Below are 5996 nucleotides of genomic sequence, written 5' to 3'. Positions count from 1 at the left end.
ATTTCTAATTTTGTAAAGAAAATCAGTAAAGAAAACAACTCCTACTTTTCAAAATTGCCCTTTATTGCTTCTTCTGTTATACGCACTTATTTTGAAAATGACAAAGGACTCTCTATTTGGTTTATATAACACAAGATACTTCAAAAAGTTCATAGAGATGTGGAGTTAAAGTACAAGTTTATTTTGGTGCAAAAAAATTGAAAACTATGCATAGTACACATTTTCCATGAAGTTTTTGAAGTCACTTTGGATTCAAAAGGAGAAAAAAATATTTCTTGGGCATGAGGTAAGGTTAAGTTTGCCTGTAATATTTACATCATCACTATTCAATTGTTTTGCTTTGAAAATCACTCATGTTTATTTTCTATATGACTCCCAAATTTCAGTTTCTTAGAGTTGGATCCTACAATACATGTGTGGATGAATGTACTATAACCAAAATATAAAAAAAATATGTACAGCTTACATTTTAGCCCAAGAATAATTCTATCGTAAGAAACTAAGCAAGTAGAAAATTCTCTTTCATGATTGAAAAACTCATGTTAAGCTTAGCAATATTAGTAGCATTAAAATACTTTAAAGTTATATCCTCAGGACATTGATGAATAATAAAAGCTACAACAAACATTTGCCATTAGTTTAACTTGGTTCATACAAAGATCTTATAAACTGCTCTTAAGAAAAGGATATGCTAAATTTCACTCATTTCCTTTTATCGCTTATCCTTTCTAAAGATGTGGACTCAGATTTCTGCATAATGTCCTTTACACTCTCTATCAAATATTTACTTAATAAATTCTAACTACTACAGAAAAATACAACTCTTTCAGTTCCTAAAGCCATGCTATGGAAGATAATTACCAATATTCTACATTCAATTTGTCAGATAATTATTTGTCACTCATAACTACAGCTATTTCAGCAGTAAAGGTTGTAGGTACTATAGAAAAAGAATTTTGCTAGGAGATACTGTGAAAAAAAATGTAGAACTTGTAGTTTAAAAAATTATGACTTAAGAATGCTTATTCTGGTCTTTGTGTCTTTTCTCTGCAAAGTACACTTTCTTTTTAGTTATCCAAATGTAATTTAAACCCACTTTTAAAACTGTGGAAAATAATTTTAACTTGTTTACAAAGCCTAGGTCTAACACAAAAATGTGGTGCTTAAGTCTATAAATAGTACATAGAAAAAAATGTAGAAGAAAAAAATACTCTAATGCTTCAGGCATTCACTAGGATGGTGCCAATGTGTTAGCTTAGATAATTTTCAAGACTTCTTTTTTTCAGCCCAAGTAGTCTTCTAAACGTGCTATCAAACTCCACATTCATAAAATTTCCCGTGGAAAAACGGGGATGTCACAAAGTGCTGAAGTTAGCCTGTACTGATATATAAAAAAAGTTGTTACTTTTTTTTTTTTTTTACTCTGAAGTGTACAGTTAAGGAGAATTATGAAAAGGAGTGGTTTGTGCAATAAAATAATTACCATTTTGAGAACTGACCCAGCTGTCATGGATAAAAGGGAAAGTCTAATTGTGTGAATAAAATTTTTAAAAAGTCAAAGGCACTTCAGTGACCATTTTATAATTGAATTTCTTTTCTCTTATGAATACACACTAGGAGAGCCCGTGTTTTTGGTTTTTTGAAGTAGCCACTTAATGACTAGCAATTTAAATTCATTACTATCACAACTGAGTTCATTGCAACTTCCCTACCCAAGCCCTGGAATTATGTTTGTAGTGTTATGATCAGATAGTGTTAAAGAAAAGAAAATGCATTTTTAACAATTTCTTTTCCACTGCAACTTTATAGCATGATTCTCAAGTTTCTAATAAATAGCTACTTTCAAGTATGCTTTACATGAACAATTAGATGATTCTCCTTGTGGGCAATAGATATTTTTCATCTCTCATGTTCTATTATTTCTCATTCTTCTGAAAAAAATGATCAAACATCTATTTAATGATTCTAACATCTTTTTTTAAAAAAAGTTAAAGAATCTTTATTGAATTTAAAGAAAAAAAGCTTGTTTCTGCAATCTCCAGGCTTTCAGCTAACTAAGAGTTTTACCTCAGGCTCTGACTCCAAGGAGACTTGAGGAGTCTTGAGGCATCTTCTTCAGGATGAAGGGGCAGTTGGCAAAGATGCAGGCTAGGATCTTTATTCCTAGAAGTCTTATTGTCAGCTTTTTTGGCTTAAGACACCATCCCAACCTTTACCTAAAAGGCTTTCTCCAAACATACATCTTCTCCTTGAGCTAGAATAGTTCACCCCAGGGCCCTGACTCGAGGATAGGGATAAACCTGTCTTTGAAATCCTTTGGCAAGTAAGAAGAGGAGCTACCTCTTCTCCTTACTGAGACACTCTTTTCTCTGAAGCAGGCTCTGGTTTCATATTGACTGGACGGCAGGAGTCCAGACTTGGTTCCCAGACTGATCTCGAATTGGATAACTTCTCTTGACCCCAAAGGACCTCCACTTGCCACAGCACTACCAAAGGCCAGGCAAGTGCTCTAGAGCACTTGAAGAGTGCTTCAGCAAAATACCTCCAAATTCTCCTACGTAAGGTTGAACTTGAATTACTACATGAGACTTTCATCTTCCTCTATTATCAGATGGTGGGAGAATGGGGTTGGGGAGTGAAAGGGGGCTAAACAATCTTACATTTACAAGAAAATGTAAGATTTTTTAACCTAAAAATCTTTAGGTCAAAAACTGATTTAGCCTAAATCATTTAAAAAGCCTAAAAACTCTTCATGAATTCCATAAAAAGTAACTAGTCCTGTGTGCACACTTTCATATGCTTGGACTAGGGATGCATCACACTTGACAAAGTCCTGCCTCACACAGTGTTCCATGCAACCTCATAATAACCTGCCACTTCACTGGGGCCAATGTGAAGATTCCTATTTTCTAGATGAGGAAACTGAGGGTTATTCCTGCAGACATTCAGCTTGTAAAGGGTGAGTAGAGCTGGAATAAATCTCTGGCCACATCCCGTACCATGCAGCTGTGGCCACATAGCATCCACTGATGGCTGACACTATACATTAGGAGGAAAAAGTCCCCATTTTCACTACTTGTCGCTGGTTTTGCAGTGTCCCCAGGAGCCTCCCTATCCGCCTGGGGGCCACTCCCACTGATCTTCATCTGGCTCTCCAGTTAGCTGAGATGCTGCTTCACCTTCATCTTGGTAGTACTGTATTCAGCCAGGAGTCATGCAAGCCTGTTCTGCAGGGTGTCCAGGAAGGACTCCAGGTGCTCCAATTTTTCCACAAAATCCTGGGGATCTTCCCTGGTCCTGGCTAGTTCTTCATCAAACAGGTTGTCCTTCATCAGGATCTGTTGTCTTCTCCTCCAGGACACTCAGTGAGGGCCTCCATTAGATCAACATTTGAGAGGCAGAACAAGTCTGAATAACTCATTCCTGATGTTGGCCATCCTGTGGTTGCCCAACTTGTTCCCTTTGATGTTTGAAATGCTGATCTCCCTAAAGTAACTGCCACCATTGAGGACCAAAAACTGGGTAACCCCATCATCAGCCACCACAGGAGCTTGCTCTCATTGAAGATGTACATCTCCTTCCCAAAGTCCCCTTTCTTGCAGACATAGTCCCCAGGGCTAGACACTGGTCCATAGGTTCAGTTCTAGCATCCCCACCTCACAGTCATGGAAGATGCGAACCTTCCTCAGGGTGTCCAGATGCACATTGATGGCAATCTCAGCCTTCAGATTATCTTGGAGGTTCTTGAACATTTCCTTCTCATCTATCACCTTCTTTTTGGCCCATAAGTTGTCAAATCACTGGATAACCAGCGTCTCCAAGTCTTTGGTCACCTTACACAATTGCATGTACCACTTAATGGAGTCGATCTTGGCCAGGAACTCTGCTCATGATGCCTTCATGTGAGATCATGGAGCCCACATTACTCACAGTGGTGACAAAAATCAGAATGCCCACCAAGAAGTCTATGATCACAAAGAGATACTGCTCATCTTTCACAGGGAGTGCAATCTCACCAATGGTGGTCCGGGTCAAGGTGGACCAGTCAAGGCTGTAAATGTATTTCCTAGAGAGGCACCCATACTCTGAATTTGAAATATTTGGTTAGTCCCAGGAATCTGTCTCAAAAAACAATGAATTTGGAAATGGCAAAGTAGATGCAAACATTCCATTGGATGATGATGAGGCTGTACAAGACCAAGTTTCCAATCTTGAACCCATTGGTCATTGTAGTTGGTCATTGTCTCTGTGCAGTCAAACATTAGAAGAATCTGGTAGTCTTTCATAGGGGTTGAAGCTCAGTTTTGGGTAATTCATGCCCAGTTTTAAATAAGCCAGGTCCAGGGAGACCTGGAGAACACATCCAACTTGAATTGTAAGGTCTGATCAATATCTATGACCATTAGCCTTGCTCAAGGAACTCTGTGCAGGCTCGTACCAGCATATCGAAGCCATAGATGGTGTCTGATGTGTAGTCCAACACTAGCCACAGTAGCAGTTTCTCAGACAGAAGCTCATCAGAACAGGTTCTGCACACCAGCAGACACCAGTTACAAAAGATGAGTGTGGCAATGACAGTCAACCAGTGGTAGTACATGTTACTGGAGGGGTCCACCACAATGGGATACTTCTTTATTCTCTCTCTCTATCTGGTGGCATTTGACTGGACATTGCTTTCTTGGCTAGACATCTCCTTGAACTCGGCTTCATGGAAATGCTCCAGGAAAGAGTCAGGTCTCTGAACCTTGTGGTATAAATGCCTGGCAGCCAAGGCACGTAGAGAGATAATGAGGTGTGACAAACCAGCAGGCCCCTGACTGGTGAAAGAAATTCATTTGGAAGCAGCCTGGCCAGTGGTCTCCACAGTGATTCATTTCTTGCTGAAGTGTTGGATGAGGTCTCCTCTCATAGCAAGTAGGCCTTTGATTCTAACATCTTTTATTTGATTATATTATCTCTAGGAAAAAAGTAGAAGAGAAGGGGATCCATATTTATGGTGATATTTCTATGGGTCAAACACACCATTGGGGAGTTTCCACACACAGTGCTTTTGAGTGCTATAATCCCAAAGGTGGTTGCTATTGCACTAACACATTACATAGGATGAGATTGAGGCCTACAGATGCAACATGGCAATCATTCTACAGATACAAAAGGAAAAAACTGGAGCATTCTAAACCAGTTCTGTGTAACTTCAAAGCTTACAGTCTTTGAAAACTAAACAAAAACATATCCCTAGAATATTCACTACTAAGTTAGTTGTGATGTTTGCCTGTATTTAATGACCAAGTCTTTAAACCAGTCACACACATCATCTTATTTCAAGGCAGAGGGTAGAATGAAGGGCTTATAGGGGTTGTTGTGAGGATTAGCAATAATGCATATGAACTATAATATCAAGTGTAAAGCAAGTGCTCAATAGCTTTTATTATGATTATTGATTCTCGCAGCAGCTTAGATGTTAGCTAGTACAACCGCTGTCTTCACTCCCTCTTGGCATACTTTCTGTATCAAGAATAATCCCTTTTACATTATGCTCCACAAGCACGAATTACTTAAAAATTTTATTTACAAGGCATCTACTTACAGGAATCTCAAAACCCCATGTTCCACTTGTTCATTTGCAATGAGGGTAAGCAGAGAATGGAAGGAAAGTAGGAGTGAAGCAGGCTTACAACCTTTGCCAGCTGAGTCAGAATTAGAGATTTTGCCTCCTGTCACCAAAATGCAACCCCTTTCCCACGGCCCCTAAGTGGTACGCAGGGTGTTCTTTCTCCTGAGCTTCCTTATTGTCTTCTTACAGTGGGTAGTGGAGAGCCCCTCTTTAGGTTTCTTGTTCCACAGGGAGATAGAGGAGCGCTCCTTGAAGAGGTGAGACCAGGCTTGTTTACTGCAGGGAGCACAGTTAGCATGATGCAGAGCAATGACGGTTCCGTTAGACTTCAGTGGCTGGGTTCCTGCTCTCCGGATAGGAGGCTGGGAAGTTTGAGAAAAAT

The 5996-nt window shown here is 39.3% G+C and overlaps 1 pseudogene; it reads right to left on the bottom strand.

Annotated features, from left to right (window-relative positions):
- Window positions 1-2945: 2945 nt before the first annotated feature.
- Window positions 2946-4639, bottom strand: LOC102476030 (cyclic nucleotide-gated cation channel alpha-3 pseudogene; annotated as a pseudogene).
- Between the last annotated feature and the right edge of the window lie 1357 nt (window positions 4640-5996).

The sequence above is a fragment of the Tupaia chinensis genome, unplaced genomic scaffold (assembly GCF_000334495.1).
Source record: "Tupaia chinensis unplaced genomic scaffold, TupChi_1.0 Scaffold000272_1, whole genome shotgun sequence".
Lineage (NCBI taxonomy): Eukaryota > Metazoa > Chordata > Mammalia > Scandentia > Tupaiidae > Tupaia > Tupaia belangeri.
This window is presented reverse-complemented; position numbering and strand designations above follow the sequence as displayed.